This window comes from Momordica charantia (assembly GCF_013281855.1).
Source record: "Momordica charantia cultivar OHB3-1 chromosome 8 unlocalized genomic scaffold, Mcharantia_2.0 BLBB01000008.1, whole genome shotgun sequence".
In the NCBI taxonomy this organism is placed as follows: Eukaryota; Viridiplantae; Streptophyta; class Magnoliopsida; order Cucurbitales; family Cucurbitaceae; genus Momordica; species Momordica charantia.
This window is the reverse complement of record NW_028275166.1, coordinates 21559098-21565907: the sequence shown is the minus strand read 5'-3', so window position 1 is coordinate 21565907 and position 6810 is coordinate 21559098. Positions and strand designations below refer to the sequence as shown.

Genomic DNA, 6810 nt, shown 5'->3' with positions numbered 1-6810 from the left:
TTACATAGAGTTTGAGTCTCAGGTAACAGTCTAGGATCCTTTATTTTATTGGATTTAGATATAGTAAGAACATTTTATTGGATCAATAACTACTTATTGATTAAAACCTTCAATAACAACTTTATTGAATGATAAAAGTATATCTGTCATTTTCAAACTATGAGTTTTAGGACATAAAACCCAACAGACAAAGGGGTGAAATCTTTGCAAAATCTTTTATAAAACGCCTATAGAAACCCCCATGGCCTAAAAAACTTCTTATTCCTTTAATATTTGTGGGAGGTGGTAATTTTGAAATAACATCAATCTTAGCACGATCCACCTCAATCCCATTTTTCGAAATCTTATGGCCTAAAACTATCCCTTCTCGTACCATAAAATGAAACTTCTCCCAATTTAAAACAAGATTTGTTTGCTCGCATCTTTATAAAACATTTTCTAAATTCAATAGGCAATTATCAAAAGAATTTCCAAAAACTGAAAAGTCATTCATAAAAACCTCAAGAATATTTTCTACCATATCCGAAAAAATGGCCATCATACACCTTTGAAATGTCGCCAGTGGATTGCATAGACCGAAAGGCATACGCCTAAAGGCAAATGTCCCATACAGACAAGTGAACGTCGTCTTCTCCTGATCCTCCGGAGCGATGGTAATCTGGTTATATCCCGAATATCCGTCTAGGAAGCAGTAAAACTCTTTACCTGCAAGACAATCCAACACTTGATCAACAAACGGGAGTGGAAAATTATCTTTTTTCGTTACCTTGTTTAGTTTGCGATAATCGATGCAAACTCTCCACCCGCTCACAGTCCGGGTTGATATAAGTTCATTCTCCTTGTTTACCACCACCGTCATCCCACCCTTCTTAGGTACGCAGTGTACTGGGCTCACCCAGCTACTATCTGATATAGGGTAGATGACTCCGGCGTCTAACCATTTCAAGATCTCTTTTCGAACAACCTCTTTCATTTTTGGATTCAAACGTCTCTGATTCTCTATTGAGTTTCTGGCACCTTCTTCCAATAGGATCTTATACATGCAGAATGCAGGGCTTATCCCTTGAATGTCTGCAATAGTCCAACCAATGGCCTTCTTGTATTTTGCCAATACCTGTAACAATGAAAGCTCATTTTCAGTAGTTAAACTAGAAGAAATAATTACAGGCAAAGTTTCATTAAGTCCAAGATAAGCGTATTTCAAGTGAGAAGGTAAAGGCTTTTGTTCCAAAGTGGGTGGTTTCACAATGGATGGTTGCAATGTTTTGCACACTTCTGACTTTATATCCTCTTTTTCCTCTGGTGGATGCATCTCTTCATCTACTTCTGGACAATTAGTTTCTGCAGCCTCTAGTTCTTCCTCAATTCCTATAACTAAAAGATCATAGAACTCATCAAACGAAACAGGATTTGAAGTACTAATAGCTGAACATTCTTCTAAATCTCCTGGAAGTTTCATTGCATCCAACACATTAAATTTCACCTCCTCATTATTAACCTTCATTGTTATTTCTCATTTTCGAACATTAAATACTGTATCTCCTGTAGCTAGGAAGGGTCTACCTAAGATGATAGGTACATCCAAATCGGCCTCACAGTCTAAGATGATGAAGTCTGCAGGAAAGATAAACTTATCTACCTGAACTAGAACATCTTCTATTTTTCCTTCAGGCTTCTTAATGGATCTATCTGCTAATTGGAGGGTAACTGTAGTAGGTCTAGCTTCTCTTATGCCTAATTCTTTGAAAACAGATAGGGGCATTAGGTTAATGCTAGCACCTAGATCGCATAAAGCTTTACCTAAATTCTTTCCTCCAATAGAACAAGGGATGGTGAAACTGCCGGGATCTTTACATTTTACGGGCAAAGGGCTACCTACAGCTTCACTACTACACTTAGTCATAGCTACCATCTCATGTTCACCTAACTTCTTTTTTCTAGACACAATATCCTTCAGTAACTTAGCATAATTTGACATTTGTTCTAAGGCATCAACTAAAGGAATGTTTATGTGGAGTTGCTTGAGGATGTCTAAAAACTTTCTAAACTGAGTTTCTTGGTTTTTCTTGGCTAATCTTTGAGGGAAAGGAGGAATCGGGACAACAGATGAATTTTTTTATGAAGAGGTGCAAGGCGCCTCCCTCTCACTCGAGGTGGTTTTTTCTTTCTCTGCTTCACTAGGAGAATTTTGAATTGATGTGGAAGGTTTCTCTACCTCAACCGGCATCTTTGGTCCTTCGTAAGACAATCCACTTCTCAAAGTTACCGCCTTGCATTGCTCTTTTCCATCTCTTTTTAGAACTTCAGTATGCCCAGGAAAAGAGCCTTGTGGTCTCGCCTTCAAATCATTGGCAAATTGTCCCATTTGAACTTCTAGGTTTCTCATTACCGCTGCTTGAGTTTGGATTGTGGCATTCTGGGATTGCATCAATGCATCATTACGCGCCATGTACTCCTTAAACATGTTCTCAAGACTAGTATTGTTATTATGAGCTGGCTGCGATGGGGTTCTTTGGTTCTGATTATACTGTTGTGGTGGTGGTGGCATCTGTTGATTGCTTGAAAAAGTAGAAGGGACATAGGGCTGCTTATACTGCTGGTTCTGCCCTTGGGTCGCCCCACTGGAACTTCCTTGACCTCCCCAGGAAAAGTTGGGATGATGTCTCCACCCCGGATTGTACGTGTTTGAATAGGGGTTGAATTTCCGATTCTTCCCGTGACCTACATAATAAATAGAAGCTGGATTATGCGGACAATTCTCATAAACATGGTTATCACTACAATAAGAACAAACAATTTCATTAATTTGGCAAACAGGAGAAGCATATTCTGGTTGCATGGGTGTAGTTGGTGCACTCTTCCTTTCTAGGGCCAACTCCTTGAGCATTTGGTTCATCGTCGCCATTTCCTTCTGCATTGAAGTTGCTATGTCCAACGCCAATACACCCGCTTGATCTTGCTTCTTAGGGGCAGGTTTTGACCTTTGAGAACACCATAGCTCATTGTGGGATGCTAGGTCCTCCAAAATATCAACTATTTCGTTGAAGGTCTTCTTCGTGAAAGCTCCATTTGCGGCGTTGTTGAGCATCATCTTAGTGGGGTGGTCCAACCTCGGAAGAAGTGCTCGATTTGGATACATGCTGGTAATCCATGGTTCGGACACTTTCGCAGCAATTCTTTGAATCTTTCCCATGCCTCGTGTACTGGTTCACGATCATATTGTCTAAAGGTGACAATCTCTTCCCTGATGTCTGCATGGCGAGTAGGAGGGAAATACTTTGTAAGGAACTTTTCTACTAGCGAATCCCATATTATAATTGATCCTGGCGGGAACGAGTTAAGCCATGTTCTTGCCTGATCCTTAAGAGAAAATGGGAAAAGAGTTAACCTTAATGCATCATCAGTTATATTTGGAAATCTAAATGCACCAGCTATTTGAAGAAAAGTTTTGAGATGATCATGAGGATCTTCGTGTTCACGCCCCCCGAACTGTCCTAATGTCTGAAGCATTTGAAACATAAGCGGCTTCAGTTCAATGTTGGCGGCTTCTGGAATGGGATTTAGGATGACAGAATCCAAATTCTGGAATGCTGTGGCAGCATATTCTCGCATGGCTACGTCTCTATTATCTGCCATCAAGATATGATTGAACTCATTGTTTTGTTGTTGACCTGCCATATTTCCGTTAACAATTGGTGGATCTGCAGGATTTTGTGGTGGAATCTCATCCATAAAAGTGATGGTACTTTCACTCTCGCTTTCAAAATCTCTTTCTTTTTCTTTCTTTTTTTGCTTTTCTCTCTGTTTTCTGAGTCTCTGTTCTTTTCTCAACCTACGACAGGTTCTCTCAATTTCAGGATCAAATGGCAACAGAAATGAATCCGTGCTCATGCACTAATCAATGACTTTCGTGGTTGGATATAAATCAAAATGTTTGAGAACAGAAATGACAATCACAAAAACCGATAACAAAAATTAATAAAAGACTAAAACAAATGGTCCCCGGCAACGGCGCCAAAAACTTGTGGGGTATTTTGGATTCAAAATAAATGAGAGCGCAAGTGTACACTCATCACAAGTAGTAAAAACGGAACGAGTATTCCGAGTATCGATCCTCAGGGACAAATGAAGTCTTTTTATAGGAAATGTTAATGATCGGAGACTTTGTAATTGAATTTGGGGTGACAAATAATAAGGATAATGTTGGTTTTGATATTTAAAAACTCAATGCAATAAACCCAGCCCAATTACTTCAAATTAGCTAACAATACACAAACTTTTTCCAACTAGGCGCCAGGTGGCTCTCAGAAATTTTCTTCGGTTTTACTTCGCCATCTTCTTATGTCTAAGTGATTTTGAAGGTTTAAGTTCATTCCTAATATGTCTATTAGAAAAAAGAAGTTAATTTAGTAAGAACCAACCGTAACCTTAGGTCGAGGTCCTTTGTCTAGGCTACCCGAGCGAAATCTTTATGTCTAAAGTATTCCTCTCTAAAGTTAAATCAGTAAAGTTGTGAAAACGTATCAACCCTTTCAGTATTGATGTTTGGTTAAAACATTAATTGGCCAAATCAAGTTCCAACTGGAAATTATGTTCATGATGATAAAGGAAAAACAAAATTTAATGTTCATGGAAGTAGACGACATAATTAAAGGATGAGTAGAATTAAAACAAGCTGGAAATTATGGAGTTGTAACCCGAATGACCCTAACCCGTTCTCTTTCAAGATTGGGGAGCAATACTCAGTCAATTCCACAAGGTTGTGTGATTACAACTTCGTAATGAGAATGAGAGAGATAAGAGTAACAAATAACTTGCTGGAATTTTAATTAAACAAGGCTAAAACTTACAATTGAAGAATAATAAGCTGGAAAATAAAGGGAAAACTTGAAATAAGTAAGGTTAAAACAATAACAACTCAAAAACTTAAAGGGAAAACGAAAACAAGCTGAGAAGTAAAAGTTTAAAGCTGAAATGATCACTCCGGGATGATGAATGAAGAGAATGAATTGCTGAATTTATAGGGACTTCAAGGTGGTTAGGAGGTTGAGAGCTTTGTGGAGAGCCATCCATTGCAAACATCTTTTGGTTAGGTAGTTGTTGAATTGACAGCCTTTAATGTATGGAAGACACGTGGCAGAGCTTTGGAAGGCTTCAAATCACACCAAAACGTGTGTTTCACATTAAGGGCAATCTCGGGATTGGGGAAGACGCCAGGCGCCTATCTCGAAATTTTTCTGCACAAAAGTGTAATTTTCGTTAAAAATCAACTCTAAATAATGTAAAAACGTCCTATGTGCATGTATAACCTAAGATAACTTAAAATGAAAGGTTTTGGATACTATAATAAGCTTAAAATACGGTTTCCGAGTTTAAAACATTATAAAACAATACACATTTAGCTTCTTTTTACCCTTATGAACAAGGGAAATCAAATTTTATCACATATATTTTTATCTAAAGCACAACATATGATATTTATAGCTTCAGTATTAAAAGAAAGCATTTCATTACTTACTTTTAATTGAGATACATCATTTTCACAAACATACAAAATATCAAAATCAATAGATAACAAAAAAGTTTTCATTCTATGTCTCCAAACATCATACTTTCTACCATCAAAGAAAGGAGGTTTATCAATACATTGACATTGAAGAAAATCTAAAGTTGTCATAGCTCTAGCAATTAAGCTTCTCAAATAATTTTTCAAAAATTAACAAGATACTTAGTATCGAGATAAAAAATTTGAAAAATAATTTATGTAGAAGAGCGAAACCTCGCTCTGATACCACTTGTACTTAATCATGGGTCAACCCTGACCTATGTCACCATACAATGGCACCTATCAGAGTAGCAGGCAATCGTCTCCACCGGTTCACCCACACCAATGAGTGAAGAGTCCTACTTCGGTGACACAATCACAAACGATAGTTCTCATTGGTGCTATGCCCACATTAACGATACGAGACAACTCTCTATGATACCAATTGTTAGATCAGTATGACAACCCTAGAGGGGGGTGAATAGGGTTTAATGACAATTTATAAACTTTTTAATACGGTGAGCTCAATTTGAACAAATAAGTAAACATTTTATGAACAAATGATTTTAACACAAAATTAAACAACAAATTAAAATACAAACACCCTAATTAATTTCACCACCCAAATAATTCAAATATAAATATTGACCATAAACATGAATAACAAATTCGAACAATTAATTTCATGCAATTTGTAATAAAGAAAATTAATTGCAAAAATTAAATACAATAGAGTTAGAGGAAATGACATCGGAAATTTTATAGTGGTTCGGCAACAACCGGCCTATTCCACCCCCCAAGCGCCTCTTGGGTATTCGATTAAGAAAATTTGACTCTTTCCACGGTAGAAGTCAAACCGGTATAAAGCCTTCTTCTTTCGAGAGCAAAAAGAAACCCGATCCTTTCCATGGTTCAAGATCAAACCGTTACAACGCTCTTTTTCGGGCTCAAGAGCAACCTTTACAAAGGATATGGAAATCTAAGAACAAACTTACAAACTCTCTCAAGAGTGGGTATACAAATTTTTTGCTCACAAATTTGTAAGAAAAATTCTTACAAATAAAAGCCATCAAATGGCTAACAGAAATAAAATTGAATAGCTCAAAATCTCGCAAATAAAATTTCTCTCACAAGAAATTAGAACAACATTGAAATTTTGGAGAGATGAACATGAAGAGATTGGAGAGAAAATTGGAGAGGAAAGTTGTTGAAATTTGAGAGAATGAAAGGTTTAAATAGAGGAGGAAAAAGTTGGAAATAAATTT

The 6810-nt window shown here is 37.1% G+C and overlaps 1 non-coding gene across 1 annotated transcript; it reads left to right on the top strand.

The window, feature by feature from the left end:
• The first annotated feature begins 3145 nt into the window (after window positions 1–3145).
• LOC148209777 (small nucleolar RNA R71) lies at window positions 3146–3252 on the top strand. Its single transcript, XR_015793313.1, has one exon. It is a non-coding gene; the product is annotated as a small nucleolar RNA R71 (small nucleolar RNA).
• The last annotated feature ends 3558 nt before the right edge of the window (window positions 3253–6810 follow it).